The following is a 16,507-nucleotide window of genomic DNA, read 5'->3' on the forward strand; positions in this document are numbered from 1 at the left end:
CCCTTGAGACCAGGAGGAAGAAGATTATGCATTCCATTCCATGCAGGTATAGACATTGAGACCCTTCTAAGAGACTTTAAAAAATGTTGAAAAGGAGGAAGTATTTCAACTAAAAATGTGAGAAGCAACAAGGCAAAACCACATTTATATTTGTAAATATTATTTGAAATATTCACACCTGATGGCTACAGTATGGACCTGAGGGTGATGAGGAAAATGCAGCCGACATTGACAGGGTTGTAGGAATGTTCTCTATGTAAGAGCTGATTGCAGAGGGTCTAGCTCCTGGCCTAGACACAGCACTGCGGAAGTCAAAACTTTGTGTGTGAGGAGCAAGTCTCCCCTTATTGCCGGACCAATGAAGTACAACTATGTCATCAGGAGTGCCTGCCTCCAGAAGCCACACTAGTTTCCTGTCCCCCTAGGCAGACTCTGTAGCTCTGCCCATGAGCACAGTTGCAGCCTCCAGGAGCAGATGTAATGATGTTCACCTTCAGAGCTCTGCTGTGCCTGGGTGAGTTGTGAAGATGGGGAGGTGATACAGTGACCTAGGAATGAACCTGTCCCACAGCCTAGCACTGTCCCATCAGGAAAACCCAGGGTCTCAGGAGGTTCTGTGGAAGGGAGGACCTGCTCAAACTTCAGGGACAAACTTCTCACTGAGATCTATCTTCCAGGACTGACTCTGTGCCCTGGGACCACAATGCTGACTGGTGAGTATGCAGCTGTCCTGATATGTTATACCTCTATTACCCAGGAGACATGCCTGGGCAATGAGGATAAAACAGGACCTTTGTGCTGATCCTGGGTTTGGATGAACTATGATGTGTTTGATACTTTCAATCTGAGAATGGATGTCTTGGGTCCTAGCTTCTCTTTTCCTTGCAGGGACCCTCCCTAAGCCTGTCCTCAGAGCACAGCCAGACCTCGTGGTCTCCAAACAGACTAATGTGACCTTCTTGTGTGAGGGTACAACAGGAGCCAAAGAGTACTCTATCTACAAAGACGGAAGTCAATATACACGGTTCACACAGATTCTCCTAAAGTCTGGGAACAAGGCTGAATTCTCCATCACAAAAACTGAGCAGCACCACGCAGGGAGATATCAATGTCGCTATCGGACCCGTGATGGATGGTCTGAGTACAGTGAGTCCTTGGAGCTTGTGGTGACAGGTGAGAGGAAAAAACTTTTGTCATCTTTGGGCTTCACTCTCCAGAAGTGAGTCTGCTCTCAGGGATGCCCTCACTCCTCACAGTCCTGTAGGATAATGAGGCCTGATACATTAATCTGATTCTAGCATCTCTCTTAGGAGCACACAGTAAACCCAGTCTGTCAGCCCAGCCCAGCCCTGTGGTGACTGAAGGAGGGAACGTCACCCTCCAATGTGACTCATGGGAGGAATATGACAGGTTCATTCTGACTAAGGAAGGACCACAGAAGCTCTTCTGGGTGCTGGACTCACGGTATAATTCCTCAACTGGACAATTCCAGGCTCTATTCTCTGTGGGCCCTGTGATCTCCAGTCAAAGATGGATATTCCAATGCTACAGCAATGACCTGAACAGACCACAGGTGTGGTCGGAACCTAGTGATCCCCTGGAGCTCCTGCTCTCAGGTAAGGAATCAAAACCTTTCCACAGAGTGATGTTGAAATAATGGAAGTGTGGAGGGAGGCCTTGGTGTGTGGTGTATGTGAGGAGACAGGGCTCTTCAGTCCATTGATGCAGATCAGGGGAGACAGAAGGATCAGAGATACAGATTCCAAGCAGAGTGACAGAAAAACCCAGGAAGTCCAGGAGAGAGTTTAATATTCATGGAGCTTTCTGATTCTTTGTATCAACTTAATTGCCATCTACACGTGGGACCTTCTCTGTGCCACTTTCAACCAGAACCACCTCCTTCTCTCCTACTTCCTTGCAGGTAACCTCCACAAACCCATCATCAAGGCTGAGCCAGGCTCTGTGATTGCCTCCAGGAGTGCCGTGACCTTCTGGTGTCAGGGGAGCCTAGATGCAGAAATATATGTTCTGCATAAAGAGGGAAGCCCAGAATCCTGGGGCACACAGACGCCCGAGAAGCCTGAGAACAAGGCCAAGTTCTCCATCCCTTCTGTGACACGGCAACATGGGGGACAATATCGCTGTTACTGTTACAGCTCAGCTGGCTGGTCAGAGCGCAGTGACACTCTGGAACTGGTGGTGACAGGTGAGGGTCTCGGGACCAGGCTCTGCTTTCAGAAGTATTCCCTTCCAAAGCCTAGCCCTGGAGGACATTTTGGTTGAGTGAGCCCTTGTAAATGGCTATGTCCTTCTCTCCTAGGAATCTACAGATATAAACCGATCCTGTCAGCCCTGCCTGGCAATGTGGTAACCACAGGAGGAAACATGACTCTTCAGTGTGTTTCATTGAGGGCATATGACAAGTTCATTCTCTCCAAGGAAGATGAGAAGTTCTCCAGCTCCCTGGACTCACAGTATATACGCCATAATGGGTACTACCAAGCCATGTTCTCTATGGGTCCTGTGACCCCAGTACACAGAGGAACATTCAGATGTTATGGCTACTACAAGGATACCCCACAGGTCTGGTCAGTACCCAGTGACCCTCTGGAAATACACTTCTCAGGTGAGCCATCCCCATCCTTGACCAGTCTTGTTGAGAGCCTAAGTCTTTGGCAGGACACTGTCCCCCTGGAAAGTTGCTGTTAGAGAGGGACTAAAGGAAGATTCTGTTTTCTAAGCCAGAGCCCCATAGCTAGAGAGAAGCAGTGGCTTGTGCAGAGCAGGAAGATAGCTGATAGGAGTTTGGTAAAAAGTTGCTCCTCAGTCCTTTGCCTGTCACCTTTCCTCTAGGGCTGTCCAAGAAACCCTCCCTTTTAAGTCACCAAGGCCATATCCTGGACCCTGGAAAGAGTCTCACATTGCAGTGTTGCTCTGACATCAACTATGATAGATTTGTTCTGTATAAGGTGGGCACAACTAACTTCACCCAGCATCATCACAAATGGACCCAGGCTGGTCTCTCCTTGGCCAACTTCACACTGGGCTCTGTGAACAGCTCTACTGGAGGCCAATACAGATGCTATGGTGCACACAACCTCTCCTCTGAGTGGTCAGCCTCCAGTGACACCTTGGACATTCTGATCTCAGGTGAGCAACCAAGGAGATTTGATCAGGTAACATCCTCTGCATAGACTTTCATGGGAATCCTAAGAGGAGATGGCTGAGACAAGGGACAAAGAAATGATGCAGGAACTGATGAAGAGACAGGACAGTAGGAGAGGAGCTCAGTCAGAGAAAAGAGAGAGAATCCCTGGTACTTAGGGGATACCCATGTATGGTTTCAGCTCAGAACAATGAAGACAGCCTCTCATCATTCCTCTTCTCTTTAGGACAGCTTTTCTTCCCTGCTTTCCTCTCAGTGAAGCCTAACTCAACAGTACATCCAGGAGACAATGTGACCCTGCTGTGTTGGTCAAGAGAAAGAGTGAACACTTTCATTCTGTACAAGGAGGAGGCAGTCCATCAACCCCAGCGACTAAAATCAAAGGTCCAAGATCAGCACTTCCAGGCAGAATTCTCCATGAGTGCTGTGACCTCTGCCCTTTCAGGAAGCTACAGGTGCTATGGTTCTCAAAACTCATCACCATACCTGTTGTCATATGCCAGTGCCCCCGTGGAGCTAATAGTCTCAGGTGAGGTGGCCCTGAGCTGTCAGGCTGACTCACAATTCAAGCCTTAAGTGAGCTCTTGGCTTGGCAGACAGTAGGAAGGTTTAGTCAGAAGGCAATTTCCCTAGTAGAAAAGTGGATGCCAGTGATGGTCTCTCAAGTAATGTCCACTCCATCCTCTATTGCAATCTAGGTTAGGGATAGACAGCATGAGAATCATGGGGAGGTTCCAAGACAGATGTGCGACAGTGAGAAGAGTTAGGACTCCTGGGTTAGCATCTAACCATCATCTATTTGTTGTTCTGTTTCCTAGGACCCATTGGAGCCTCCAGCCCACCCCCCTCAAGGCCCATGACAACAGCTGGTAAGTATCAGGGACCTCAGTGCAGGGAGTATGCTCCATCCCCAGGCTGCCTCACAGATCTTACCCCAATGAAGTCTTCATTCTCTCTCATTTCAACTTTTTAGTGTTTGAGTCAAGCAGAAATCCCAAATGAAACTCCGGAAACAGAAGACTTAATTTAGGCTACAAAAGGTGGCACCCAGAGAGAAAAGATTAGTCTCAGCCTAGAGATTGAGGGGAGAGGGTGAGGTGGAGAGCAGGGGACCTAGAAACTCACCTCCCCATCCTGCCATAAAGAGTCTGAGAATCAACTTCTCACCTGCATGGAGTCAGGCTCCAGAGAGCTGAATATTTCTATTGGAAGGTGGCATCAAGAGAGAGAGAGAAAGAGAGAGAGAGAGAGAGAGAGAGAGAGAGAGAGAGAGAGAGAGAGAGAGAGAGAGGGAGGGAGGGAGGGAGGGAGAGAGAGAGAGAGAGAGAGAGAGAGAGAGAGAGAGAGAGAGAGAGAGAGAGAGAGAGAGAGAGAGAGTTTAGTCTCATCCTGGAGAATGAGGGGGGAGGGTGAGGTGGAGAGCAGGGAACCCAGACACTCACCTCCCCATCCACCAAAATGACTCTGAGAATAAACCTCTCATCTGCATGGAGTTACACTCGAGAATGCTTAATACTCTGTTGGAATGTAGGATCCAGATGGGGAATAGCTGGTTATAGGCTTGAAACAGCTGTTTCTTGAGATGCTGACTTGGCCAAGCCCTTCCTTTCTGGGATGGCTGCTGTTTCTTTGATTATAAAGGTGAGAATCCTATGTCTAAGTTTCTGTCTGCTTTGGTCTGGCTTCGTGTATTGATGTCTTTCCTGATAGAGGAGGACTCCAGACCCTGATTCTGCATTGGGGCTGTCCCACAGTGGTGGTGACATGTGCAAGTGTGGGGCACAACGCCATGGTAGGGCATTCCAGCTCCTCCTTCCCAGCTTGTGATCCTCAGCTCTGGTGTGTAGAACATGGCTGGACCTCAGAGTCCCTGTGTTCAACTTCCAGCTCTTCCTCTTCCAGTCAGGTGATCTCAGGCAGGTGAACTGGCTGGATAGGAAAACAGACAATTCCTGTGGCACGATTGTGAGGAGGGGAGATGGTGTTTGCAAAGGTCCAGCATGGGCCTGGCACACTGTGGGTGCTCAGATAAGCAGCAAGCATCCTCTCTCATGATGTCTCCTATGCCTCAGGTTTGGAAAAATACCTCCAGGCTTTGATTGGAGCATCTGTGGCCTTCCTCCTGTTCCTCTTCATCCTCATCTTCCTCCTCCGGCAAAGGAAACAGGGCAAATGCAGGAAGGATGGTGAGTAGGGTGTGGGTTTCTGGGGTCTCCGGTGGTGGTAGGCTCCCCTGTGGGCCATCTAAGAATGGAATCAGAACACTAGCACTAGGGACACCTCAAATGAGGGAACAATAGCTTAGAAAGACAGATCTCAGATCAGAAAACACGGGCTCTCAGAACCTGTGGGATTTTAGATGTTCTGTGAGCTTTACCATGTCCTGGGACACTTCCTAACTCATGCCTGTGTTACAAAGTTCTTTTCCTTCTTTACATGGGAATATGCCTGAGAGTGGAGCTTACTACCCTCCTAGATCAGACTCTTCTTTCTCTTTCAGCCCAGAAAGAGACAGAATTGCAACTTCCTTCAGGAGCTGCAGAGCCAGTAAACAGGAACAGAGGTCCCCAGAATAGGTAACTCATGGCACGAGACATCGTCCCCAACCTGACTGACACACCTCACTGCCAACTGACATCTTCTTGTCTCTCCAGATCCAACCCAGCTGCTGTTGCCCAGGAAGAAAACCTTTGTGAGATAAAGAGGGTCCTGAGGAGGGAGATGTCTGAGGACTCAGCGTTTCAGGGGTGGTGGAGAGGCTCTGGGGTCTTTGCTAATTGGGCTTGAACTTCACACTATCAACTAAGGGATATCAAAACACACCCTGTTCTCTGGTCCCACCTGGGGCATGCAGGAAACCAGGGGTCTGAGATAGCCCTAGACTCTTCTCTGAAGACATTCTTTTGTTCTTCTATGACAGATGCTTCAGTGGAGAAAATGCAGCCTGAGCATGGTGTGGAGCTGGACAGTTGGGTGAGGTCCCTGTCTCTATTGGCAGTGCTAAGGACTTAGGTCCCAGATTAGTCCAGGAGTCCTTATTTGTTCTTCCTCTCTGAGCCCTCAGCAACCCCACAGGTGACCACTCCCTTCTGCAAGCACCGTCTGCCTCCTGTGTGCTCTGGCCTCTCTCTCTCTCCTGGTTTCCTGGGACCATCTGCTTCCTCCCTCATGTCACCTCTTTGGCTCCTCAGCATCAGTCTGGTTGTTAATATGCAGCTAGGAACTCAGAGGTCACAGGACTAAGTAATCCAGATCCCCCCAATTCCCCCATTTACTGACACAGCTTCACAAGAAAGCCCCTCCTTACCAGCTCACTACATGGATATGAGTTAGAGAACAGAGCACACTCCCTCATCACCATGAATCAACATGGTAATAAATGCAGAGTGTGTGCAGTGCCAAGTGTTTGGGAAAACCAAGCAGAAGAAGTGGCTGGAGTATGTGGGAACAGAGGTCCAGTGTGAAGTACAAGGGAGGACTCTGAAAAGTGTCTTCTGAGGAGGAAACCCACATAGACAAGATCACAGAGACAGTTAAGGGGCCAGCAACTGCAGGCAGGGGACTCGGCAGGACAAAGATTTGGGAAGAACCATTTCATTTGTAGTTCATTTCGTGTGTATGGGTGTTTGGCGTTCATGCATATCTGCATACCACCTGTCTCCCTGGTGCTGCAGAGGTCAGAAAAGCATGTCACATTCCTAGAACTAGAATCACAAATGATTGCAGAGTACCATGTGGGTTGTGGGAACCTGGGTGCTCTGTAAGTGCAGCCAGTGATCTTAACAACTGAGCTAGCCATCTTCCCCACCCCCAGAAACATTAGTTTTAAGAAGTTGGATTGTGTGGCTGGAGGCAAGACAGCAAGGGTTAGAGTATCAGGATTAGAGGCCGGAGCTGTAGGAAGGAAGCCTAAACAGCTCAGTCTGGCCATGCTGTGAAGACCTGACCAGAGGAGATCCCAAGGGGAACAGGGATACACTATCTGTACCTCACTACTTCTGTTCTACAGAGACCAACTGAGGCAGGCCCCTTGGGTGATATATATGCCAAGGTGAAACCCTCCAGGCTCAGGAGGTCAGGAACTGTCTTACCTTCTGTCATGTCAAGAGAAGTCCTGGACACCGAAGGGGAACAAGCAGAAAAGGACAGAGTGATGGACACTCAGGTGAGACTGTTCCTCCCTAGCCGGGAAGGTTCTCCCAAGACAGATATCTCCTCTCACTCTCTCCCACTCCAGGCTGCAAATTATGAAGAGCCCCCAGATGCGACCTATGCCCAGCCTTTCGACGTGATACTCAGACAGGAGACAGTTGCACCCCCTTCCTCGCAGGCAGGGGACGTCCCAGAGGAGCCAATCTATATGCTACCCTGGCAGTCACTAACCCAGAGACCATTCAAAACAACATAAAGTAATGACCCTCTGCCTGCAAGAATGCTGAATGGAGACCTCTAAGGGATTCTTGGAGTTTTGGGGAACATGTCTGCACTTTGACTAACATTCCATATTTTGGAAATAAAGCAGGGGATTTCTCAATTATCAGTTGAAATCAAAATAAATAGAAGGGGTTTCTTATATTAACTTCTAATTTTAATGACATTACTCGTCAATGCCATGAAACAGGAAATCTTACCCACACAGTTGCAGAGACCTGTAATCCAAACCCAAGGGAGGTTGAGGCAGGAGAATTACCTTTGTTTAGTGGCCATCTTGTGATAACTAGTGAATTTCATGTTAGCCTAGAGTCCAGACTGGGACATGCTTCAAACATTAGCCTCCAAAGGCCGAGTGTGGTGGTATACACCCCAAATCCTAGCACTTTGGAGGTGTTGACAGGAGGACCATCAGGTCAATATAATTAATCTTCAGCTACATCCAATAGGACTAAGAGGCCAGGTGGGAACACACTAACCCTTGTGTTAAAGTAAATAAACAGGGATGGCTTGGTGGCCAATGCCTTTCATCTAAGCACTTAGCAGGTAGAGACTGCATAATTTTAATGTCTGAGGCCAACCTGGACTACATAGTAAGCTCCACAAAAGCCAGGACGAGATACAGAAACTCTGTCTCAAAAAATAAATAAACAAGGGTCAATAAGATATCTCAGTAGGTAAAGCCACTTGCTACCAAGGCTGATTTCCTATGTTTAATCAGCAGAAAACACATAGTGGAAGGAAAAACACTGACTCTCATGAGTGATTCTCCGATTTCCACTTAACTTCTGGTATGCTACCCACATCCAGTAAATAAATAAAGTAATAAAAACCTAAGAAATAACTATGAATAAAATCTGTATATGTTGGTGCAGACTCTCAACAATTCTGATCACAAAATAGGAAATACAGTATATACATTGGTTCCAGAATAATAGGTTGAGAGACAATAGCTTTTCCTGTAGTAGTAAGACGATAATTAGCTTGTCCAATGGCATTGCATTCATCTGAAAAATTCCAGAGGGTCATTCTTCGAGAAACTAATTCTTCTTCTAGTGGTCATTAGTTGACAGTAGTTCCCTGTCTAAGCATGGGACACCATGAAAAGTTTCCTCTTCCATATTAATATGTTCTTTGATACTGCTTTGTTCTGATCTTGTTCATTTCTAGAAAAACAATCAAGCCATTTCTGGGAGAAATTATTTCACTGGTGATATCCTGATATTTTGGCTCTTACATTCTTTATGTCCCCTCGTTTGTGATGTCCCTTGTGTCATAGAATCAGGAGCTGTGATGTAGATGTATCTGATGGGACTGGAATCCCCATAATCTGTTGATCTCTGAATTGTGTCCCAGTGAGGATTTTTGTGATGATCTCCAGTTGCTGTAAAGATAGACTTTCTAGATGTGGTATTGATACTCTGAAATGATATAGACATAAACAACAAAAGAGAACTGATTCATCAGGTTGTATTTCCGTATATGAACACACACAGGCACAAGTATATAGTAATAGTAACAAAGAAAAAAGGTTATCACCTTGAGAGAGGGGTCATGGATAAGCTTCGAGGGATGGCGTGGGGGTGGTGGGGATGAAGGGCAGAAAGGGATGATGAAAGTGATGAAATTCTTTCCATTAAAAACGTACTTTAGAAAGATAGGAAGTAAACCCTCATCAAGAGGGGACATTTCTTATCTCTGTGGACCCAATGGTAAATTCAATAGAATTTGATGAAGTCTATGAATTGATAGAAATTTTTGAATATGCTTTTTATTGGGATTAATCATATGAAGATATGAAGGAGCAAATGACAGAAGCTGTTGATAGGACAGCTGACCTGATGAATGATGATATGGATATGTATCATTTGGATACAGGCATGGAAAGAAATTCATGGTCGACATTGCTACATATGTACATCATGAAAGAAGAAGCAGAAAGAATGTAAGAGCCAGAATATTGAGCAGGCCTGCAAATGTTATCTTCTGTGTCTAACCCTGACATTGCAAATGTGAATGTTGCAGCCTCCACTGGGTATGTAAAATACTTGGCCTGTCAGCAGTTAATTATGGGTCAGGAAAGGACTCAAGGGACTCCACCATGAGCTACTGACTTGTGATAAAGTCTGGATGAAGGAGACTTATTGTCTTCAGTTGTTCAATTCCAGTGATCCAGCATGGTCCTATAGCTCCAAACACATGATCTTTGGCCTCCTTCGGGTTTTTGTTGCCGTAAGGGACACCATGACCATAAAATTCTTATAAAGGGAAGCATTTAAGTAGAAATGGTTGACAGTTCAGAGGACTAGTGCACTATGAGCATGGGGAGAAACATGGTGGCATGCAGATAGACACGCTGCTAGAGAAGGGGCCAAGAGTTATACATGTGGATCTGAAGAGAGCAGTAGGCCACTGGTCCTGGCTTGAGCTTCTAAAACCATAGCTTCACATGGCACTGGGATAAGAAAACTGGTTTTGGCCACTAGAGGCCTTGTTAATATCCATGGCCTGGATGCTGCCCAGGCTTATAATGGAATCTGTTGTCTGTGCTGTGGCTGAAGGCTGCCTGGATGCTCATGATCTGGCTTCCTATTAGAGGCCATGTTGAAATCAGTGGTCATTGTTACTACTGAATTCCATGTAGATGTTCATGGTTTCTGCTATCACCTAAAGTCCTGGTCGTGTCTGTTGCACATGTTGCCATTGGAAGCTATGTGGATATCTCTGACCCATGGTGCTGCTGAGGGCTATGTTGATGTCCATTGTCTGTACTATCACCAGAAATCATGTGAAAGCCCATGATCCATGATGTCAACGACTGTAAAAGCCAGGAAAGCTTGCTTGGTGGTGGTATTGATAACTGCAGATTCACAGTTAAGAATCAGAGACATAGAAGTCTTCTGTGATAAACTCTCTCTCCTATCCCTCCAAACAACTCCCCATCCTCATACCTCAACCACTCCAAAGAGAAACAGACTAGTAGCTACTGAAGAGAACTCTTAAAAATTGTGATAGGGATCCTGAAGTGTATATCTTCACAACTGATGGCTTTTGGCAGTAGTAGGGATGGGGAGGGACTCAGTTTTCTTTGAGGGCCTGGCCACTGGAATTTGGCCAGGCTCCAGTGTGTACATAGGCAATACAAGTTGGGCTTTTTTTATTTTCTTATTTATTTTGTGAGAGGACACAAGAGAGGCGTTGGACCTGGGAAAACAGGAAAGTGAATGTGATCAGGGTCTGTTATGTAAAACACCCAAAATACCAATAAAATATTATGTTGACAAAAACACACGTAATTGTGGAGGTTCACAGAGGATTTCTATTAAGATCTGAGCTTGCTAAACCTAGCAGGACTGAATTAAGAGATGGCTTGACCACATGCGAAGATTGGAAGGTTTCCCGAACTAGGGGGAGGCTTTCTACCCCATCCCTTGGCATTCCTATGAAAAGCTCCTTTGAAGAGACAGAAGGGGCCTGTGGATGTTGATCTAGACCCTCCTCAGACTATCCTGTGTTTCTTTCTGTCTTCTTTTCCCTCTATCTTTCTATCTAAATTTTCCTCATGCCTGGGGAAAAAGTGGGAGTGGGCCTCCCACAGACAGCGCTTGAACAGGGACAGGGACTTGGTGAAAGGAGAGTTTGGGGACACCGTGAGAAGCAGTTTGGGCATGTCTGGGGTTGTAGTATAAATTAATGCATGGGTATTCTATTTTCAGGAGTAAAAGTTATGTGGCTCATAGAAATGTCAGAAGTCAAAGTGAGGCTGCTTTGAATATTCTCTCTCTCTCTGTTTAGGTTTCTTTCTCAATTTCTATCTATAAATTTAAGTAAAAATATCAGATTACATATAGGAATATTGTGTAAGTAGAAATTTAGAATAAGAGTAGAATTAGGAATATTGGCTAAGAAGAAATTTAGGGTAAGGTAGAATATAGGAACAGAGTGTAGAAACAACTTAGGGTAAGACAGAAAAGCAACAAGACAGAGGAGCTTCGTTCTTGGGACTCTGAACACAGACTCCTGGGGAAGAATCAGCATCATGAAAAAAACACTATGAGAAAAACAGGCAGAAAAAGATTCCTGTGGACAGCTTAGATTTAAGCCCTGAGTGGCAGGGAAGAATTTTCCCTGAGGTGATGTAGATGAAACAAAAATCTCTGCTCTACTGACATTGTCACTGTATGAAAACCTTGTACCATCAGAATTAGTTTCCTCTTGACCATGAAGCCAAGAACATGGAACAGAAGTTTTGGGAAAAACTTAGTAATCTCTCTAAAAAACTGGAATCTTTCTAGGTGTTTGTGTCTCAGATCTCTTGTCTTTCAGCAAGGGCAAACTTAAACTCACCTGGAAGGAACATCTATCAGATTGGGAAAGTCATAGAGAAAAACGAGATATGTAGGAACTTGGAGGAGTTGGAGAGGAGGACATCATAATTAGAATATACTGTATAAGAAAAAAATCTATTTTCAATTTAAAACAAAGAGTAAAGGAATATATACAAGTTTCCATAAATTATTATCCGTACAATCAAAACAAAATCCACAAGCCTCAGCTTTTGATGTAATTTTCCACAGCAGAACACAACATACACAGGTTTTTTAATGAGCTCTGCTTTTTAGCAGGGAATTCAAAGGGATTCAAGGATTCTGCCTATGATTCCCATGAATCTATCCACAACAGAGGACTTTGGTGACATCCCCTGTCCACTCATTGAAACCACATTCCTTGGAAGCATCCAGGGTTTTAGGCAGTCATAGTTGAGGCATGCTGCTAGGGTAACCAGGTCCCTATCTGGCTATAGCAAGAACAGCTCAGGATTCATGGATAATGAAGAAGAACTGTTCTGGGAAAAAATAGGAGAAAATGCTGATCCAAACAAATGCTGGCTTTGAGGCCAGTTCATGAAAGAGTTCTTGTTCAGAAATGGAAATCAAGTCCAACAGAGAGCACCGTTGACCTGTGGTCAGAATATTATTATTCAAGTAAAAATCCATCTATTTAAGCAATGTTTTGGAGTTGGAAGTCTTATGAAGCTTAGCATTAATTTATTAGGTCCAACTGATTCACTCAGTAAAATTATTCTTTCAAAACTGTGTGAAAGAAAACTGGAGTTTGTAAAATGAGATAAAGTTAGTTTCCTCATAGAAAAAATAAAATTCCCCATTTTCATTCCTCAGCCGACAATTCCTCAGCTGTGATGGCTCATCTTGGCTAATAATTTGACTGGGTCTGAAATCAACTAAGGAAAACGCAGTTGGAAACACCTAAGAAAGATATTTTTATCATATTTTTTAAAGATTAATTTCTTTTATATTATATATTGTGGTGTTTTAGCTCAGTGTTTGTATAATCTGGTGTCTGTGGAGATCAGACGTGGGCATCATATCTACTGGAATTGTTTTCATTCATGGTTTGATATATATCAAGTGCATGCTAGAAACAGTAACATCATCCTCAGGCTGAGCAGCTAATCCTTTCGACCACTGAAGCAACTCTCTGTCCCTTGATCTGCTTTGTGAACTGTGAGGATATACTATAAGTATCAGTAAAAAACTTCACATGACAGCCAGATAAAAGGGTGGTTATGAAGAAAATTTGGAAAGTGAATATAGTTTGAGAATGCAGTAGGACACAGTTTCTGATTTCATGACAGGCAAGCACTCAAAACAACCATTTAGCCTGAGACACACACTGATACTCTGTGTAGAATCTATGACCCACTGGTTTCTGGGGACTCTGGAGACACAGTCATTCACTCCTTACAGAAGTAAATTCAAAGTTTTGGGCAGGACAAAAAGAAAACCATCTTAGGACCAAGACTAACTTTATGATCCTTTTCATGTGAGATAATTACACTGGTCTGTTTCATTGTTTCCATAATAGAGGTACTATCTCATCAGAGAGCAGTGACACTTGTCCATCACTATGACAGAGGAAAGGATAGTCGATGGTCCTCTCAATAACCCTGTCCTCAAGAGAGAATGGAACCTGTTCCATGAGTCCCCATCACAGTCCAGCCCTGGCAGATGTTGTCTCCTTCCAGAACTCTACATTACTCTGTAACTGTCAGTCTTTTCCAGCCACTTGGTGACCTGAGGAAGAACCATGACCCTCCTGTGTTGGTCACAGTACAGTTTTAGAAGCTTCATTCTGTCCAAGGGAGAGCAGATCATGAGTGTTCTTGCAGAATAGGCTCACACCAAGTCAACAGACACTTAGCATATTCATCCTAGGTACCAAATGTTGACCCACATGGGCACAGGCACATGCTCTATCTACTGTAATAAAAATATACAAGTCTAGTCATAGCCCAGTAACACTGTATAGCTCCTAGTCACATGTGAGAAAGTCCTAAACCTGATCTAATTATGTCAAGACATGAAGATGGGAGTCACAGATGAAATGTTATTGAATGGAGCTGAATTATCCTTTATCAGTATATGAGAGGGAGGGATCTTTGTATCAGAAGGTGAAAGTGGTCAGGTATAGTGGAAGATTCAACCTACTGCCCATGGCTAATCATCCCATCAGTGTTATCCAGGAATTCACTGCTAGAGATCCAGACTGAATCTGCCCTGGGTTCTTGAGAGACTGGTAGGTGTTCAAATGTCTTCCTGATGTCAGCTATGAAGGGTTAACTATGTCCAAAGATGAAGAAACATATCTCCTCATGTTCCCTAGTCAAATTCTCTAGACTAGAATCCCTCAGGATTACTTCCTGTTGACATCAGTGAGCAGTTCAGGGGGAGAATGAAAAATCTGTGGTACACACAGTGCCCTTCATGAAAGAGCTGCTGAAAAATCTGTCACAGGCAAGGAGTCCACCAAGTCTAGTCAGAGACTTAGAGATGACACTGGTGCTACTGGCAGATTCCAGGAGGAGATGACATTAGAAAGTATTGAGTCCCGGATGGAGAGAGGTTGTATAGCAGTGTGATGGGTGTGGATAATTGAGAGGAAACACAGAAGTACAAGTTCTCAGATTCAGGCCATGCTGAGATTTCAGCTGATAACAAAGTAGGAAGTTCATTTCCCAGCCTTCTTTCTCAAACAGCTCTCAATAAAGCCTTCTCTGTCAATGCAGCCCGTTCCCATGGTGTACTTAAGAGAGCACAGGAATTGTTTCATCAGTTAGGGAGCTGAATGGACATTTTCTACCTTTCCCAGGATAAACACAATACCCTGATCTGAATATTAGCAGGTAATTCACCCTGGAATGGAAGAGGAATGATATACATGATCACCAATGATTTACACCATAAGTCACGGTTGTTTTAAGAATGGAACACACTGAGGCTGAAGGCATGGCTGAGGTGGTAAGAACACTTGCTGCTCTTCCAGAGGTCCTGAGTTCAGGCTTACAACAATCTATAATAGGTTTTGATGCCCTCTTTTGGCAAGCAGATATACATGCAGAACAAACATACATTAACTATAAATAAACAATTTCAAAAAAGAATGGAAAACATTAAACTCTCCTCTCTCTCTCTCTCTCTCTCTCTCTCTCTCTCTCTCTCTCTCTCTCTCTCTCTCATATATGTTTTTGTTCTGTGTTGCATTCACAGAATTAAATGGAAACATGTCTCCTCAAATAGATAAAGAAACAAAATTTGATCAAACAATTGTAATGAACATTTGCACCCACTTGGAAAAAGAGAATCCAATCACTGACCAAACCAATGAAAACCTGAATACAGTGTGGATGCCAAGGAAGTCACACACAAAATTCCCATTCAAGACACTGCCATATATATCCTGTCCAAGGTGAGGTTGATTTGGACAGAAACTCCCCCTACATTCCACAAGAATACTGTTCCTGAGAAGAAACATGAGGGGTACTCAGTTTGAAAAACTCTGATGGACACATGGGATTGCAGGAATATCCCAGCAGAGTCCATCTCACTATGTGTTCTGTGACTTTGGTGTGTGGATTTCAATTGATTTTCATCCTTAGGTTCAGATTGGAGAACAAGAATGGCCTAATGTACTGAAGAGTTCATATCCACCACAAATATTATGCCTCTACCATGTCTCTACATCTAACCAATCTGCTTCAGACATTACTAATAAATACCAACTGTGCCTGTGATTCATCTGAGGCAAAGAGAGCACAGCACCTTTTCCTGCTGAGACTCATGCCTCTGGGGAGGAGGATGTGACTGAACTCACAGCATTGAATGTCCTGCACATTCACATTTCCAGACCTATAATATATTATCAGGTCAGGGAAAATAGCTAGCCATGAAAATAATAGGAAAGAGACGCCATAGCCATGTAGCACACTGGGCATGACTAATCACAGAGGTACATAAAATACAGGGGTTGGGTTAGATTGACCCCTTAGAAATGAATATAATTAACTGCCTGGGATATATTCCCAGTATGGAAGCTTTATGGTAAATATATTGTTCATTTATTCTCTAAAGATAAATACATGCATAAAATGCACTTAATCATGTTTACCACATACTCTAGGAAACTTTTCCTTTGATTTGTGAGAAATGACCCAATATACCTTGGGGTAACATGAAAGTCACTGCATAATGGCCTTAAACTCTTAATCTTCTTACATCCACCTAGTGAGTGCTGAATTCAGATAAATGAGCCACCATATCAGATTTAAGCAGAGCTGGGGATCAAACCCAGGTGTATGAGCATTCAAGAGACTACTCTACAAACTTATTATTTTTCTGATTTAATAAATTACACATATGGAGAGACATGCAAGAAGCAATCATGGATTTTTGTTTGTTGGTTTTTGGTCTCAGGAGCAAAGTGGGAAATACTTACTTACATCTATCTCATTCTCAGAATATGTGTGTGCCCTGGCCCATTATTTAACATACTACTGAGTTAGAGAATTTTCCTCATGTGGCACATTCCTAGTGTTGGATCAGTATAAAAGAG

The 16,507-nt window shown here is 44.3% G+C and overlaps 1 pseudogene; it reads left to right on the forward strand.

Moving 5' to 3' along the window:
- Positions 1-480: 480 nt before the first annotated feature.
- LOC128124198 (leukocyte immunoglobulin-like receptor subfamily B member 3) lies at positions 481-7,579 on the forward strand (annotated as a pseudogene).
- Positions 7,580-16,507: the final 8,928 nt, after the last annotated feature.

This window comes from Peromyscus californicus, unplaced genomic scaffold (assembly GCF_007827085.1).
Source record: "Peromyscus californicus insignis strain IS unplaced genomic scaffold, ASM782708v3 Scaffold_4__1_contigs__length_199733344, whole genome shotgun sequence".
Taxonomy (NCBI): domain Eukaryota; kingdom Metazoa; phylum Chordata; class Mammalia; order Rodentia; family Cricetidae; genus Peromyscus; species Peromyscus californicus.